We start from the raw sequence: 6,731 nt of genomic DNA, 5'->3' as shown, positions 1-6,731 counted from the left end.
AAGACCAATTTTCCTTCAACAAGGTTATCGGTCACAGTCAGTTTCACTATTTACTCTGAGTGTTCGACGCAAGATGATGGGAAGGACAAATTGCTGAAAAGTCTGTGCAGACACAAAGGGCGGTAATAAAAATGGACAACTATGAGGACGAATATACTTTTTGTTTCCTTCTTTTCTGTATTGTAGTATGATAGCTTTATTGGTGTTTTCTTAAGAAAAAAATCTGGACAGCACATGTGCAATTGCCGAATAAGACACTCCTCAAACGTAGGAAACTCCTTTCCTTATACAACACATACAGTAAAAAGAAAGGGAAACAAACTAAAACTGTCTTTGTTTTCCTCATGCACAGTTTCAGAATCTCAAAAGTTTGGTCCCTGTCCTCCTGATTCACAAAACAGCAAACAAATAACGCCAACAGAAAACCTCCCGCTGGCAAAACCCATTCATCACTGCATTCTACAATGTTGTACGTCTTTCGAAGTTGTAAGTCAGGGTATATTGCATAAAAAGGGATCTGGTGGTCAGTGACTTTCTTCTTTTTTTGGTCAATTTTTAAAAAATCCTTTTCACAACACTTTTTTTTTTAACTTTCTCGTAACTCAGATACAGAGCAATGTAACACAACAAGCATATAAATGTCTTCCCTAAATACGGATTATAGCAATAAAATAATAAGCGCTATATAAATAGTAACTATTGACCAAGGGCGCGGATTTCTCTGTAAATTGGGGGGGGGGGCATTTAGATGCAGACGGCATATATATGAGGAGTTTAAGACAAATTGCGTTCAAATTATGCCAAATATTGTATATTCACAAATACAATGAGGGGGGCTACATGAGCTTTGAGGAGTCCCGGGCCTCCCCAGGATCGGCGCCCCTGCTATTGACTGTAGCAAAACCACAGGAATGTACTGTAATAGACGCCGCCTCAAATTTTGATAAACACTGAAATCTATTCGTCGATTTTATGTAAGGCCTGGGCATATTGTTTAACGTGCAATCCTAAACCACATGAGCTCTCGCCAGGAATCGAATATGGATCTCCCACGAAGAAGTTGTAATTTTGTTTAATATGTATCTACGTTGTAATGTAATATATCACATAGTTGTGATATGTATAAATTTCTTGCGTTAAAGAAATGAATGCGCTTTGTCAGTAAAATGCAATTCTTTATTTAAAACAGAAAAAAACTTCCCTAGCCAGGATTCTAAACTACGTTAAAAAAAAAAGAAACATCAGCGCAAAACTCCATTACGTTATTCACTAGACCAAGCCTTTTTTGTTTGTTTCTGTTACTGTTCTGTTTACGGTGTAATTTTTTATACACTATTGTTTTTTTAAATTTTTTTAGGGAGTTATATTTTATGATTGTTTTCTATATACCACCTGAATCCTTACTTGGAGGCGATGTCCAGATAATCTATTTCTATTAGAAAATATGCGCATTCCTCTGTAACACAATAGAGGGAAAATACGAGATTTCTCTTGTTAGGAGATCCGAGATCGTAAGGATCTAGGCTTAACTTCTTGGACTTAAAATCTCTGGAAATCAATCCCATTTTTTGTGACCAGAAGTATATGAATACTTGGCCGATTAAAAAAAAAAAAAGTGAAAAGTGCTTCTATTCCGGTCTTTTCCCCTCCCCCTGCCCGGCAGCATCTGAAATAACGCTACTGAGACAGCTAGTTCCAGGGGCGTACTCACGGGAGTCCACCGAATACGGGCACCCTAAAACTTCCTAATTCAACATATATTTCTACACATTCTCAATAAAACTATACTTGTATAATACGGAAATGATTGATGTAGCATGAAAATTTGATCTTATACTTAATCTGTACTCTTCCTCTTATACGAGGGGGAGGGAGCGGTGGCTCAGTGGTAGAGCGTTCACCTCTGGTGAATAGCGTTCTTGGTTCGATCCCAGCTCGCGCCGTGTGAACTTTCTGCTGGACAAACACCGTGCTCGTGAGTTTTCTCGGGGTTCTCCCACTTTTTATCATTCCACCGTTTCACTCATCATCACCGTCGCCTTTAGCCTAACCGGCATATTGGTGGGACGTAAAACTAGAACAAAGGCGACATATGATGGATTTATTATTCATTCAAAAAGTAACGCAAAATATTTTGGATTGTCCTGATTTAATTTCTTTATTGAATTTTCATGTCTTCACATTAAAAGTACGTAGAAACACAGGTCTTTATTACTGCAAGAAATCAAGAACTAATATAATGATGAAATCACCAATCTGGAAGACAACAACTTTGTATAATAGAATGTGTTCAAATAACAATGAATTTGATATATGTGTGATATGCCACCTAAGACATTTAGAAATGCCATTATCATGAGTTATCAAGAGTTATGAACTCAAGTTATGTTATCAAGAGTTATGAACATGTCATTGCGTAATTTACAACATTGTAATTGAGCTATAGCCTGTTGTGTTGACAATAAATAAATAAATAAATAATAAAACAAAGATTTCTTTTCATTTTTTCTTCCCTTTATACAACCAACCTAGGTTAATCATTTTTTTCTGAAACTATAGATGGAAGTATTTTACAATTATTTATCGTCTATTCGGATGCAGAATAACACCCATTCAATATTACATAGACGTCAATACGTCAACATTACATAGACTTCAATGGGTTTGTACTTTTGGACCCCTCAAAGTTTGGTCTCCTCCCAACAAAAATTTGTGGGAACGCGCCAGGAGTTCTATATTTAAATGTACCGATACCACCCCAGCTCTCAGCTGACTTAGGAAAACTCTGTAAGGATGATCGTTCTTGTGACTGGAACGTTCTTGTGTGATCTTCAATACAGCGAAATTAAACTACCGCTAATTTTAGAGTTTTTTCTGTAATATCTCTAAAACAAATAAAAATATTCGAAAAGCAGAAACGTAGTGAACTAGACAATACTATTTTGCATATGATACCTTTACCACAGTTCACCTATCTGCTTTTGGTATGCCGCTATTTACAGCATCCGCAAAAAGTACTAAATCCATCTACTGTTGCAAATCGGAAGTAGATAGATGACTTGTGATAACAGTATCATATGCAAAATCATATTGTCTAGTTCACTACGTTTCTGCTTTTCGAATATTTTTATTTGTTTTGAAATTATTACAGAAAATCTCTAAAATTAGCGGTAGTTTAATTTCGCAGTAGTGAAGACCCTTAAGAACCTCCAGACTGCGAACCAAGAACGGCAGGGGCAGACGTACGAGCCTACATACGTAAAATACTTCTTTCTTGCATTACCATGCTACAACTTGTAATAGCAGTTGCTATTCACAATCATTATTATGGACATTCTGCCTTTAAGTGTAGAAATAAAGTTTCACTCAGCGTATAGTATGCGTGCCACGCATACCACAATTTAACAACGGTCAAGTCAAACACGACAGACGGAAAGGAGAAAAAACGAGGAGGTCTTTGATCTACTTTCAGAGGTGAGGAAGTGTCCACTCTTTGCGTGCGAACTCATCAAACGCTTTATAAGCTATGACAAGCCTTACGACCGTATGATGGAAGAACAATTGAGGGCAGCAACCCGTTCACACATAACTGTGCATCGGAAACCAAGAAGAAAAAGAGAGGAAAAAATGCCATATGACCATTGACCAGTAAAGAATAGAAATTTTTATTCTTTTTTTCTTTTTAAAGCGCTTTGTACGCATGTTCTTGTTTGCACGTTGTGCAAGGTCATCAGATCGAAAGTAAATCGCTCCTCGTGTACGCTTCTGCGTCCATTTTAAAATATTTAAACAAGACTAATCTCTATATTAAACAAATGTATTGCGTTTTTAACTTTAATACTTATTTCATACCAAAAACAAAAGTTTCATACTAAAAATAAAAGACAGGAATAAAAAGAACAAGAAGAGATTTAGTTTATTTAAAAAAAATTAATTAATTAAAATCATTTGTCTATGTAAAATTTTGCTATTTGATGATATGACAAAAGCATAACCTATTTAAGTAACAATCTGTGATTATAAAACTAATGTGTTTGTAGAAATAAAATAAGAAAAATACAAAAAAAAAAAAAAAAAAAGAGAGAGAGAGAGAGAGAGAGAGAGATTATTTTTCGAAGACAGAAATCAAAATTTGATCTAGGCCAGTGGCAGATGTAGCCAGGGGCCGGAGGACTTAGCTCCCCAGTTTTTTGAGTTACAAAAATAATTTAAGCCACTATTTATACATTTGTTGAAAGTTTATAGTAAACTCATGATATATCTATTGCAGTTTGGATTCCTGGCTGCCCCCCCCCCCGCCGCACCGCCTTAGTTTTTATCTGCAAGATCCGACACTAATCTAGGCTTTATTTATACTTCTGTTCTTATTATTGACGTATTGCTGTCATTCTATTGTGGACATTGGGGATTTGAGAGTTTCTTTAGGGGGCGGTTCAGTAGTAGAACTCTTAATTTTGATGTGTTGGGTCCCTGATTCGATCCCCACCCAATTAAGTTTGTGATGGACAATACCGTGTTCGTAGTTTTCTCAGGGTATTCATGTTTCCTTCCACAATCTGATCCCGGCAATTCTTTCATCACCACTCACTTGCCGTAATCGTCTCCCTTAGCCTAACAGGCATAAAATCGTGAGACACTGAACTGAAAGCTTTCATAAAGCAAAGCTGATTGTCATAGAACAAAGCCCGTAAGAGATACCACAAAGCAGTTTTCTGCAATCTTATCAGCGTCCCAAAATTAAGTTTTATCTTCTCCCTTAACTCCAAGGTGACCAGAATTTTCACTTGCGAAAACGGGACGCATACGAATCGGCTACTCGGGGGGAGGGGGAGCATATCTGAGTTGGGACTCAGCAGTGTTCTCAATTTACAAAATACACAAGTAAAAATGATAACACACCGTTTCTAACTTTACGTGTACCACGCAACAAATAATGGTTCCCGATTGCAAGTTCTACCCACCAATTCTTTTAACTAGTTGAACACTCAGAATTCCCACTCAATTCCCACTTGAAGCACGAACACTCAATTCCCATTTGAAATTTTAGAAGTTCTAGACACGGCTGAACCTTAGCAACGAGTGTTGGTACGGAAGAGAGTAGAATTTGTTTATTTATTTATTTATTTATTTGCCTGTTTTGCATACAAATGAGAGTAATCTCGAGCACGCATACAGTTGTCAAAATTACAAAATAATTACATATATGGTATAGAAAAAAAACTTAGATAAAATAATACATACATAACTATGACTTTTATAAGCTTATACAATCATAATATAATTAACAAAGGAAAAAAACATTTATACATTATCTTCAAAAAACTCATTTACCGAGTAGTAACATTTATCTACTAAGACCTCGTGAAGATCCGATTTAAACATAGAATATGATTTGTTTTGTTTTAGAAAGTCAGGTAACTTATTGAAAATTTTTGTACAGTTAATATATACACTTTTCTGAAAAAACGAGAAATTTTGGGGGATAACATGCAAATTATTAACGAATCGAGTATTGTATTTATGGACGTTACTGTTTTCAATAAATAAGTGTTTGTTACTTACGGTAAACAAGATAACTTTATATAGATACGCACAAGGAATGGTAATATTTTTTGTCCTCGAAAGATGGGCTTGCAAGAAGATTTTGGTGACAATCCAAACACAACCCTTAGTGCTTTCTTTTGTAAGCGAAACGTGCTAATACATTCAGTAGAATAACCCCAAAAAATAATACCGTAAGTTATTAAAGAATGGAATTTTGCATAGTACACCGAAACTAAGGCCTCTGTTGTGACATTACCTCTTAGTCTACGGAGGCCGAAACAAATACTACTTAATTTTTTGTTGAGTTGAGAAATATGCTCATTCCAAGTTTGCATTAACGATTTATATTTTGAATAATAATTACGGGACAACTAGGTCATTTTTATTTAAAAACGGGACATTTAGCCGTCCCGTTCGAGAATCAGAAAAAACGGGACAACGGTTGGAAAAAAGGGACTGTCCCGACTAAAACGGAAAGTCTGGTCACCTTGCTTAACTCTGTATTCAAGCCACAAGTGGTTGAAATTAACTTTTTTTTTTTTTTTTGTTTCAACCTTTATCACCATAGAACAAAAACACTGAGGGATAGCCAGTTATATATATATATATATATATATATATATATATATATATATATATATATATATATATATATATATATATATATATATATATATGGATTCTGCGTCAGAGGAACATTTTCTATGTTTCGACTTTCGATCTTATTTCTCAATTGAAACCAGTAATTGGCTGGCAAGGTAGCTCAGTGGTAGAGCGTTTACCTCTGGTTCGTGTGGTCCCTGCTTCAATCTCCGGACAAGTAAGTTTGTGGTTGACAACATCGTGTCCGTGGATTATCTTGGAGTACTCCCGTTTCCTCTCACTTCCCCATTCCACCAATTCTTCCATCATCGTTCACTTCCTTTAATTATAGTATCCCTTAGCTTAAAGGAAATAATTGGGAGACGTTAAACTCAAAGATTTTCATTTAATTTTGAGTATTGAGCTCACATACTTTGGAAGTCTGCTATAGTTTCCCTTTATGAAACGAAACTCACTTGTTTCTTTGTATTTACTAACTCATAAGTCTTTGTACAAAATACAAAGGTAAAATGGAGGTAAAAGACCTCCCCCCACCCCAAAAAAATAAAGAGCCATTTCATACAAACTGACATAAAATCAGACTA

Source organism: Thermobia domestica, unplaced genomic scaffold, assembly GCF_964235325.1.
Source record: "Thermobia domestica unplaced genomic scaffold, izTheDome1.hap1.1 HAP1_SCAFFOLD_168, whole genome shotgun sequence".
NCBI lineage: Eukaryota > Metazoa > Arthropoda > Insecta > Zygentoma > Lepismatidae > Thermobia > Thermobia domestica.
This window is presented reverse-complemented; position numbering follows the sequence as displayed.